General features: G+C 47.6%; 1 long non-coding RNA gene across 2 annotated transcripts; it reads left to right on the forward strand.

The window, feature by feature from the left end:
* Nucleotides 1-2,509: 2,509 nt before the first annotated feature.
* Nucleotides 2,510-9,787, forward strand: LOC129382193 (uncharacterized). Of its 2 annotated transcripts, none has more exons than XR_008610276.1 (3): nucleotides 2,510-2,590; nucleotides 8,294-8,384; nucleotides 9,511-9,787. It is a non-coding gene; the product is annotated as an uncharacterized lncRNA (long non-coding RNA). The 2 variants fall into 2 exon arrangements; XR_008610275.1 differs by lacking the exon at nucleotides 2,510-2,590 and adding an exon at nucleotides 7,350-7,460.
* Nucleotides 9,788-10,566: the final 779 nt, after the last annotated feature.

Genomic DNA, 10,566 nt, shown 5'->3' on the forward strand with positions numbered 1-10,566 from the left:
ATTTCGACGTGTTCTGTCTTCGTAGTCGTTAAGCTTTTTATCCTGAGCAGCCAAGACCTTTTCGAAATGCTTCACCGATTTTTCCAGGACAGATATTTTCTGTTCATTCGCTTTTGATATTCATAGCACTTCAACTTTGTTAGCTGAGAATTCATTTGCGACATTGTGTCATCACGCATTTTCTCGGATTCTTTAAGTTCCTTCGGATCAGTCAAGATGGTATTCAGCCCTTCCTGTCCTTCAGGGCCAGGATTTTCCTCAACATCTCCACACAAAGCGATAAGTATAGTAAGCCAGCAATCAGCAATCATATAAAAACACTGCTGGGGGCACGGCAGCACAAAAAGACCATAACAGCTTGTACGTACGTTAGAACCGGGATTACAAAAACTGACCTGTAACACAAGCCACGCGTGGTTATGCATGTTCTCAGAAAAGCTGCCGTGCCCTCTAAAGTCCTCGGGTGAAGCAGCTGCCTTTATAGCTGAAGGCCATGACGTCACAGATACAGTGGACCATCCAGCGTTGACTTCGTCGATGCAACAGATAACTTGACAATCTTGCAGATACTTGGCAGTTTGCGATGCATTGGGTGGTCCAAGATGCAGTGGCGCATGCCTTCGGAATAGTTAGAAACCCCGCACTTGAGACTATGTGAAGGAAAAGCAGCTGTAAGACGAGCCACGCATGGTTAGGCGTGTTCTCAGAAAAACTACCGTGCCCTCGCTTGTTATAATTTCGTTATAACTAGGGACTTCGACGCCTATGCGGGTGACTTGTGATGTGCCGTCGCGACGATTCAATCTTCCTTCTTACAGCGAAGGCTGTATATGACCAACCTTCCGTATATATAGTTTTTTAGGCGTCTGGCAACAGAAACGGACTTGCTGATTTATAACAAACCCATACGGGCTAGTGCGGTGGCGCAGATGTCTAAATGCGGAATAGATTAGAACGATCGCCGTGAACAATAGCGTGACGTCAAGGTTATCGCAGTATATAAGCAGGAGAGGTATCGACGCTAAAAAGAGCTGCGTTATCGATAGGGCAGACACGTATAGTTCGTACACCCGAAGAACAACATGCGTACGAGGAGCGCTGGAGGGAACAGAACAAGAACGTCAAATGACCACCGAAGAAGAACGTTCGCGCGATGCTGAATGAAAACAACAATCGCGAGCCCGGGCACCTCCGAACGGGCAACGACGCCAAACTCGCAACGCAAGAAAATGATAACCATTCCACTATGTAGAGATGGCATGGCAGCGAAATCACTTTGCTTTTCGTTTGAGAGCTTTGACTGTCGTAAGCTTTCGCTGTCATTCCATCTTCACAGAGTGGAATGATTGTTATTTTTGCTTCTAAAGTATTCGAGGTTTCAATATCCTTATTTCTGAAGTTGCGTTGCATCGTATGTTTATCGGTCTTCTCAGTGAGCAATTACCCGCTGCTTCTTTTTCTTAATCCAGTACATTAGTCATTGTTTGGTGCTGCACAAGCATGAGTATATGCCATCCGTTTCTTTTTAATGCGCGTTTTACCGTTCCCTTTCCATTCCAGTGAAATTGCCACTATCTAGCATCAACAAGTCCATAGACCAAAACTTCATGACATTAGTCGGGCTGCGCGTGCGGGTGAGCGTCTCATTGCGCGCTTTCTGCTGTACTCACCGAACACTGTGCCCAGACGCCGTAGCAGAAATCTTCCTCGCGGGAGTGCTTGCCGCACACCCGAGTTGTAGCCGATGGCTGCTTGCTGATTCCAAGTTTCCCGATCCAATCTTCACGCAGCTCCTAGTCATGCGGGTACGTGTGAAGACTGACACCGGGCTCCGTTGCGTACATCCGACACTGCGGCACCGAGCAGTAGCCTACCATGTTGGACGCCTTCAAAAGCAGCCACTTGCTATTATATTGCTTTCATGTGTTGTCAAGCACACACACCCGAAGAGGGGAAAGCTCCCCACTTCATCAGAACCGCAGCGCAGGTGGGATTTTAAACTTCCGTTCCCAGCTCGCTTCGGCGCTTTCGAAGCAGCCGACGCGGCCACTGCGTTCACGTGATCCCTCATACCACGTCACGCCGACAGCGGCGCCAGCTTTTCCAGTGGTGGAGCACGCCCCCAATACGCAGTGGGTGTAAAGTGGGGCTATAGTTTCGGTATTGGCAATAAAGCCTCGCCGTGACACTGGTAGCCAAAGGAAAATTCAAGAACTTTTGATTATGTGGCTCTATCTTTTCAACATACATAACAATAAAGTGAAGCGATGCAATTATAAGTAGAAATAAAATGCGCTTTTGGCTTGTTTTTCCTTTTCGGCGTCTTATATGCTTATTTAGGCGCTTGATTTGTTGCGACGACGGGCGGCGCTTTCGCTCTTATCTCTTGGTCTGCTGCTGCCGCTTTCTATGCATGCGCACGTTTTTTTTCGTATTCTCTGCAGTTAGGAACTTTCTTTCTGTGCCTGCGAACGTTCTGGCATTGTCGGAAAAACTGAGGAAAGGGCACGCGGCGTGCTGCACGGATGTGGTGTGGCGACTCGGGCAGGAACAAAAGGGCGAAATTTTTCAGTTTCCGAACGGACAAAAGGTAAGCACACTTTTTCAGCAGTCGTTGTGAAGAAACAAGCGCTATCCTTATCAAAGCAGCTATAAGACGAAACGAAAGATCTTCCGCGGTGGTATTCAAGTGAATATTTGTTTTGGCTTGGCGCGGCGCAATCTTCTGCAGTGTTGTAAGGAACGGAAGGTACTTGTTGACAGTTGCACGTGGACCGATTGGTGCTAGCTGACGTGCAGACAAAAATATCGCTTCGGTATATGTTAGCGGTTGCGTTTCATTTTTTCTACGAGTAGAAAACTTCTAATTTGTCTATGCCGAAGGTATTTGAATGCTTGCTGCACAAACGCGTCACGCTGAAGAGCATTCAGGTGACCAGTCTTCAGTGGCACGAGCATCGGGTGACACTCCTGTTTCTTGCGCAGCACTTCCGGTTCACCTGCTGAGATGATCGTGGAGGAAATTCAAAATAAAGCAGATCAAAAATAGAAAAAAATACTACAGTACAACATTTACGAGTTTCCTTATAGATATTGTCACGTGGAGTGACGTATGAAGAACACAGTAGCAATAATGTGAAAGCCAAAACTAACTTTTATTGGGCGAACCTGTGCCCACAAAAACAGGCTACACTTATAGCACAAAGATAGCGGCGAACACGGTCGGCGATCGTCGAAAATCTGACCAGCGGGTCAAGCGCGTCGGCTTTTAGTCGTCGAATGTTTAGTCGTCGAATGTTTAGTCGTCGAATGTTTCAGAGTAATCGCTGGGACCCGCGTGCCTTCTACAAAGTTCTACATTATTCGCGTCGCGCACATATGCAATCAGATTACACAAGGTTTGGTCATAGACAGCGGATGGAAGCATCGATAACATTCCAGAAACTTCCCACACATGCAAGCGCGTCCTGCGCTGTGCGATAACATTTCTTAGGCGATGAAACGTGTCGCCCGATAAAGACAAGTACACGTGCCAATATGATATCAGCGCATAAGTTTAGTTACAAGTTGTGTTACTGAGATGTCTGGAATAATTAGAATTAATTAGAAATCACTGATTACGGCACACCAAACCACAGAATCGTAGACATTAGAGACCCGCCGCGTGAGCACGACTTTGGCGATATTCCCGGAAACCCGGAAGTAGAAATCGTGAGTAATGACGTAACTAATGACGTCACACACAAGGAGGTGGCATGATATAACCGGCTAAATAATGGAAAACAGTTGTCTTCGAGTTTGGTTCGTGCGTTGCGTTCGCCTAAGTTAACCTAAAAAACACCAACGTCGAGGTCCTAAGTCAAAGATGAGGGTCGCCTACCATTTTCTTTTTTGACATTACCACCTTTTAACGTTGTTACGGTTGGCGTGTAACACCCCGAGCGAAAAGAGGGCTCGAAAGACACTGCTCAACTGAAATGGAGGATGGATTCCTAATTTGTTATGGTTGTCTCGAGTGGTTGCCGGTCTGGCGGACGCCCCGAAGCGTTTACAGGCCCCTTTGTGTATGCGACCAAGAGAGAACCCTTTTCAGAAATTGTGCGACTCTAGGAGAGACCCTTTCCGCGAACTGTCCGACTTAGGGGAGGCCCTTTCCGCGAACCAACGTAGCTTAGAAGAAATTATCAGCCGCCCATCTCAGACCTGCGGGTTGCCACCAGAGGAGGCAAGCCGGGACAACGTCGCCTAGAAGAAAGGATCAGCCGCCTACGATTCCCGACCCGCGGGTTGCCGCCAGCGAAGGCAAGCAAGTGCAACGTCGCCTAGGAAAGTGGGAGCAGCCGCCAAGCAGCGAAGAGACTCAGCGCATGTCACTTGACTCTGACGTAAGCAAGATCCCGCCTACGGTTTCAGTGGGCCTATTTAAGGGGTCCCGCAATGTACTTTTTCAATTCATTCATTCTCTTCGCATCCTTCACCAATCATTGAATAAACAGTGCAAGTTTCGCACTAGAAATCGTATCGTCCCTGCCTGGTCACCATGGTCTACCAGACGCCTGTAGCCTGCCGACGCCACGATACCCAATAGTAACGCCGGTCGAGCTTCGAGAAATGGTGTCGCAACAACTGGTTGGCAGCCCTGGAGACCCCAACTTTGGACGACATCTAAGAGATCGTCTCCTCTTCGTCCTGGTGACAACGTTCGGAAGGAAGGTGTCAGGATTCATGAATGCATATGGTGAGTGCAGGGCTTTTATTCACTAAGATATCACTTGGCTTTACGCATTTTTGAGGGAAAGTACAAAGCAGTGATTTTTTCTTTAACCGCTGACGGAAGTTTTCAGTACGTCGAGGTTGTTATAGAGTGAAGAGTTAGCAGCACTAAGGGCAGCCATGAACTTGAAGGCACTAAAGAAGCCGGAATTGTTTAACTTGGCCAGAGAATTGGGCCTCCAAACTGCCGAATCAAAGAGAAAGCCGGAGATCCTTGAGGCGATCGAAGCGAGCGGGGCAGACGACGGTGAACTGAAGGAATGCCTAGAGAGCGTTGCGGATAAGGAAGGAAAGGAAGAGCGTAAGCGCCTAGAAGAAAAAGAAGAGCTCGAGCGGGCAGCATGTGAGACCAAAGAAGAGCGCGACCTTGAAATGAGGCACCTAGATATTGAGTTTCTGAAGGCTCAAAATACTGAAAGACCTAGCACAGAGGCATGAGAAAGCGAGCGCAGAATGACAGACTTGATGGCACCATACGCAGGGTAGGAGGGGACATATGTCTTTTTCTGGTGCAGTTTGAGCGCACGTGTGAGAAGGCAAAATTCGCGAGAAACATGTGGCCGCAACACTTGCTTACGTTGCTGCCACGTGAGGTAGCTGATATCATTGCACGCATGGGGAAAGAAGAAGCAGATGAATTCGACATAGTCAAAGCAAATCTGCTTAAAGAGTACACCCCCTTAAGCAATGACTCATACCCGTGTAGACGCGTCCTCCCAATTACGACAGAAGAGAAGTGAGATTCTACGCTGGAATGATGAGCCGCAACGGAGCCAGCTGTGGAAGAAGACGACGGCGACGAACGCGCGAGCAGTGGCACTAGTGCGGTTGGCGCCGATAATTGTTTAGCAGTCCTTTCTTGAAAAAGTTGCACAAAACGTTTTTTTCAAAAACGTCAGTTCTTACCCTTGTGCTTGGGACCTATTTGGATCCCACATGTGACGAGGGTAGTTCAAGGGCGCGTTACAGGTCCCTGAACCCACAGGGGTATATGACATTGAGCTTGGACCCTTTCTGTACCATCATCGCCGTGTCTGCGTACTTTGTGTGCCTCCTTTGTCTCCGTCGGTTCTCGCGCCGTAGCCTTCCACTATGTTCAACCAACAAGCCCAACCAGTTACTCTGCTCAACTTTGTCACCAGAATAGGCCCACATGATGATTTGTTTTTGTAAACATCTAGGGGACACTTTTTAAAGCGGAGTTTTCTTTGCCGCTTCTTTCGACTTTCCCACTGCTGCTGCTGTCCGGCACGCCGCTAACGCCGGCCACGTCAGGACATATAGTTGAGAAGCCCGCCACTAACACGGGCCGCGTCGGGACGTGGTCGAGACGTGGCCATGTCACAAAAACATAAAAGGCATTCGCTGTGGGTGTTTTGTTTCATGACATTTGTTTATGAGCTGTCATTCTCAAAATTCCGAGCAATAACTTTGTAAAGAATGTAAGACAAGGTATGTGCCACGTGGAGGGCCTGCACGGTTGTGGTTCAGAATGATTACTTGCCAAGCGACCGTGGCGTCGACACCAGATTATTTGTGACACGTGGCCCCTAACGCTATCGCGTTAGTACATGAGAAGAGTGTGGCACAAAGGAAGGACGACCAGAGAAGCTCGTGTCAAGATTTGTGCTGCGTCGCATCTGCACAATGCGCTCTAGACGCCCAACTATGCGTGACGCCTCGCAATACTGTGCAGGACCTGCCGCGCTTGTCTTCGCGCTCACCCGCAACAGCAACGGCAGCAGAGGGAGGAGGCACGGTTGGTGTTAACGAGGTAATAGACAGGAGGCAGTTTTGTGAGCTACAACGCTACAACCCAGAATGACGCCGAAGCGTGCACTTTGTGCCGACGAGACGAAGGCCTGCATAAAGCGTCGAGCAGAGCAAGAACAACAAACACAAGCGGAGCAGGCAAGGTAACATTTCACATCCCGTCACGACTGTCCTGTGTCGCCAATATATCACCGCCAAATAACGTCAACGAACGCAAACAACAGACAAAACTTCGCTTACATCGATTCCCACAGTGCGTGGGGTCTGCATATTTTTTCCAGATCCTAGCATGCATAGACAGCTTCGCTGTAAAAAGCAATTCCGTAGCACTCACCGTTTGCGTTTTGAATGACAAGAAGTTCGAGTTACCTGTGAGACGACATAGGTTCGCTTCACTTTTCAACATGTGCCTAGAAGGGCAGAATGTTTTCGTCGCCCCTTCTTACTCTCAACTTTGGTTGCACTTTAGGTGCTCTTTAATCATGAACACGCGTTATTTTGCCCATTTTTCATATGTGCCATAAGGCTAAATTACGCTAAATGGGCAGCCCTGGCGGGGCTGACATGGGAGCGGTTGTACAACGGCTACGCCCTCTGCTCGGGCCACTTCACAGAAAGCGTTCTCACCGACCTGACCAAAACGAGATCATTGTCATATCTTTTTCTCTATGCTGTTGCGGTCGGCTGTGCCTACTGCTGGAGTGGAAGAGTGATAGATGAATATAAGGAAAACAAGTTATTAGTGGTTGCGAATCTCACCATCTGTAGTTTATTATTTTTGTGCAGAAACCCCCAGACGGGGCACGGCGCAAGTGCCATGAGCACGGCGAGCGCTGTCTTTCCCGTTTCCTACGGCGCCGGGTACCACGTGACGTTACGCAGCGAGATTTGCTCCGCGCGTACTAAGAAACCGGGTACTTGCCAACTTCTCTTTATCGCTCGCTCTTCTGCGGTGCGCGATGTTCCCGATTATTGGCTAAACTAACAAGCCGAACAGTTTTGGCTGACTATGAGCGAATTCATGTTGGTAAAAAGCCGCGCCTCGCTTGGCGCTACAGCATACGACACGGCGAAGACAGTTCTTGCCGCGCGCTGCTGTGTGCTCCCCAAGCTTGGTTTGCCAGCACCAATTGATCGGGAGCGAAAATTCCAATGCTCAGTTGCCAAGCAGCTTTAAGCTATTGGTAGTTTCCCTCTTGTGGGTATTTTGCAGAAGAAATGAAGCCAAATAAAAGGCTCAATTACCTAATCCTTCACAAGACGAATCAGAAACTTTCATAGATCGAGAAAACAAGCTGAAAAAAACTTATGCCTAGTATTCGAAGCCAGCTATTGAGAAGCCAGCAATGCTTAACGTGTTACAAACTTGGAACTTTGCTTATTAAATTTTGGAGGCATATTTCTACTTGAAATCCTGCAACCAAATATTATCAGAACTGACCTGCATTAATTAAGAGTGCTATTTTACGAAAACAGTTCTGTTTTTTTTTGTCACATGCACTAGAAATTTGATAATGAACGGACTTATCATGTAGTGTTTCCATAATTGTGAAGTGATGTCATGTGGCACGCATTTGTCGCCTTGGAATTCACTTTACAGTGGAACATGACATTCAAGCATCGACAGGACGCTGCATGCGCTTGTCCTATGTGCCTGTGTGTAGTGTTCCTTTACACAGCCTGCAACTTGGCTAAAATTTGTCAACTCGCCTAACAAGATGTTCTGATGATGTATCTGTATTTACAGGTTCTACACCGCCGCAGCGAAGCCAAAAGCGGAAAATATATTCACCAGAGACCGCAGGTGTGATCCACCGACTAAGGAACAGTACGCAAAGGTATTACAAGTCAGCAAACTTAAAAGAACTGCCGAAATATTACCGCGAGGAAAGCACTGGACAAGTTGATGTATCATGTGAGCCCAGAGTTCTACCAACTCTTGCAGAGCCAGGTGACATTCCATTATCGCAAGAGGAAGGAAAGGACATGTATAAATGGTTTCCGGAGCACGTTGGTGTGGTCGCGCAGTTGTGCGGTTGACTGTACTGAAACATAAGCTAAACAGCAGTCTACTATATATATAAGAAATCTTTTGTTCTATTAAGTGTCACATAGACCTGCTGAAGCAGTTCTGCTATGCGTGGCTTTTGCTGCACATAAATGACATCAATCTGAATCTCGTAAAACAGCGTGAGAGAAAGTTCGCTGCAGAAAGAAAGCTCAAGAAGCTTGAAAATTAGAAAACATATCCTTACTGATATATTATTTTTTTTGCAATTCCGACAGTTCTTAGTGCGTTTTCTTCATGAGCCTATCTATACAAAATATTTCGGCACGTTTCAATATTTGCATTAACATCGTGCAGCGTGTTGTCTGTGTGCAGACAATAATTTCTCTCGCATTTGCACCCTCCTCTTTAAATATTATTACATAGCTACCATGCATGGATCTTGGGATGCTGGAACCTTCTTAAGCTTACCTCAGTAAAGTTGTGCAAATACTGATGTTGCTCGACACACTTGACTGCAGTGATCTCATTAATATGGCAAAAGTGGGAGAGGGGGGGGGGCCCTTCAGCAAAGCCACGAATAATATTAATAAGCAAAGAAAACATGCTGTGCCAGAAACGAGTGTTCTAGAAAAGTTGAAATGGTTTCGCCTCCTTATTGTGTCGACACCGAAATGACCTACAGCCAATGGTGAAACTCCTAGCGTAGCTCTGACACCTGTCCTATGCTTCAAACAAGTCGCACGGATCTATGGGCACTGTTAAAGAAAGTGCATAACGTAGGTTCAGTGTATCAGAGGAAGGTCCTGAAAACCATTCAAAAGAATTGCTCTGAGCAGATTGCCGTGACGCATTCAATGCAGCCGATGTGAGTTATACATTCGAATATATTTCTCCATAACCCGAAGCCACGCGTTCAGTAATACCTGTGTGCATCTCTCTGCCCTTGCCCACAGACGACGAACCCCTGATTGGCCCCTGCTCCTCCTGGATTTACAGTTTCTCAACAAAAAACTTGGTGCTACTTGTTATTGTCTCGTAACTGTGCCATTTATGCCAAGATGACAATAGAATAAGCGAAGTGCATTACACATTTTAAGAAACATCTGCAATATGCTCGCGACGAATTTCGCAATGATACCTTGTTCGCATGCATATGAATGAAACTTTTGTGGTCTTACATGCTGTATTGCGAAATAAAACCATATATGAAAAAAAAAGAACTATATACGTTGTCAATATAATTTGCGAAATATTTATCGGCACATTACACAAGGAGAGAAAGTTGACTATGTATAGCATGTTTTTGGACTAGCAAGTATAGCCGTTGTATGGAATAAAAAAAACGAAGTTGTTTTTACTGCATGCGAAGAATGTGGACCCGCTTCTTTTGATAATCTTTTTATTACTGACAAATAACGGTTGCGACAAACAGTTGCTTTGATAGAGTTGCATTGTGCACGGTGTTAGGATCGGCCTGCAGCTATTTCAGCCCGCTGCACGTGTTCCGATCCAACCGGGACGGTGGCGCACTTCAGAGAACTGCGGATAACCGGCAGCCACGTGGGGAGGGGTCAGCTCAGGGGAGTTCTCGAGGGGAGGTAATTGGCGGAACTTCCCCATGCGCTTTTCGAGACACCAGACAATGTGCTACCCGGTGCGCCACCCGGGGGGGCTCCGAGTTCGACGAAACAGGCTTTGTGCGCAACAAGACAACGCCGCCCTGTTCTGCTATGAGTTGGGGAGTTGCCGCGGGAACGCCGACGAGGGCTCCTTCCCACGCGCCGACCAAGACGCAAGACAATGTGCTACCCGGACGCGCTACCCGGTTCGGCTCAGAGTTCTACGAAGCCCCTCTGACGTCGGCTCCGGACCATTGCACCTATGTGTGTGTGTGTGTGTGCGTGTGTGTGAGCCCTCCTCCTCCTCCAAGTCGAGAGCCGGCCTCCTCCAAAAGGGAGGGTCATCTACAATGACGTCGAACTATGACGCCGAGCGGAGTGCTTATAAGC

Source organism: Dermacentor andersoni, chromosome 6 (assembly GCF_023375885.2).
Source record: "Dermacentor andersoni chromosome 6, qqDerAnde1_hic_scaffold, whole genome shotgun sequence".
In the NCBI taxonomy this organism is placed as follows: domain Eukaryota; kingdom Metazoa; phylum Arthropoda; class Arachnida; order Ixodida; family Ixodidae; genus Dermacentor; species Dermacentor andersoni.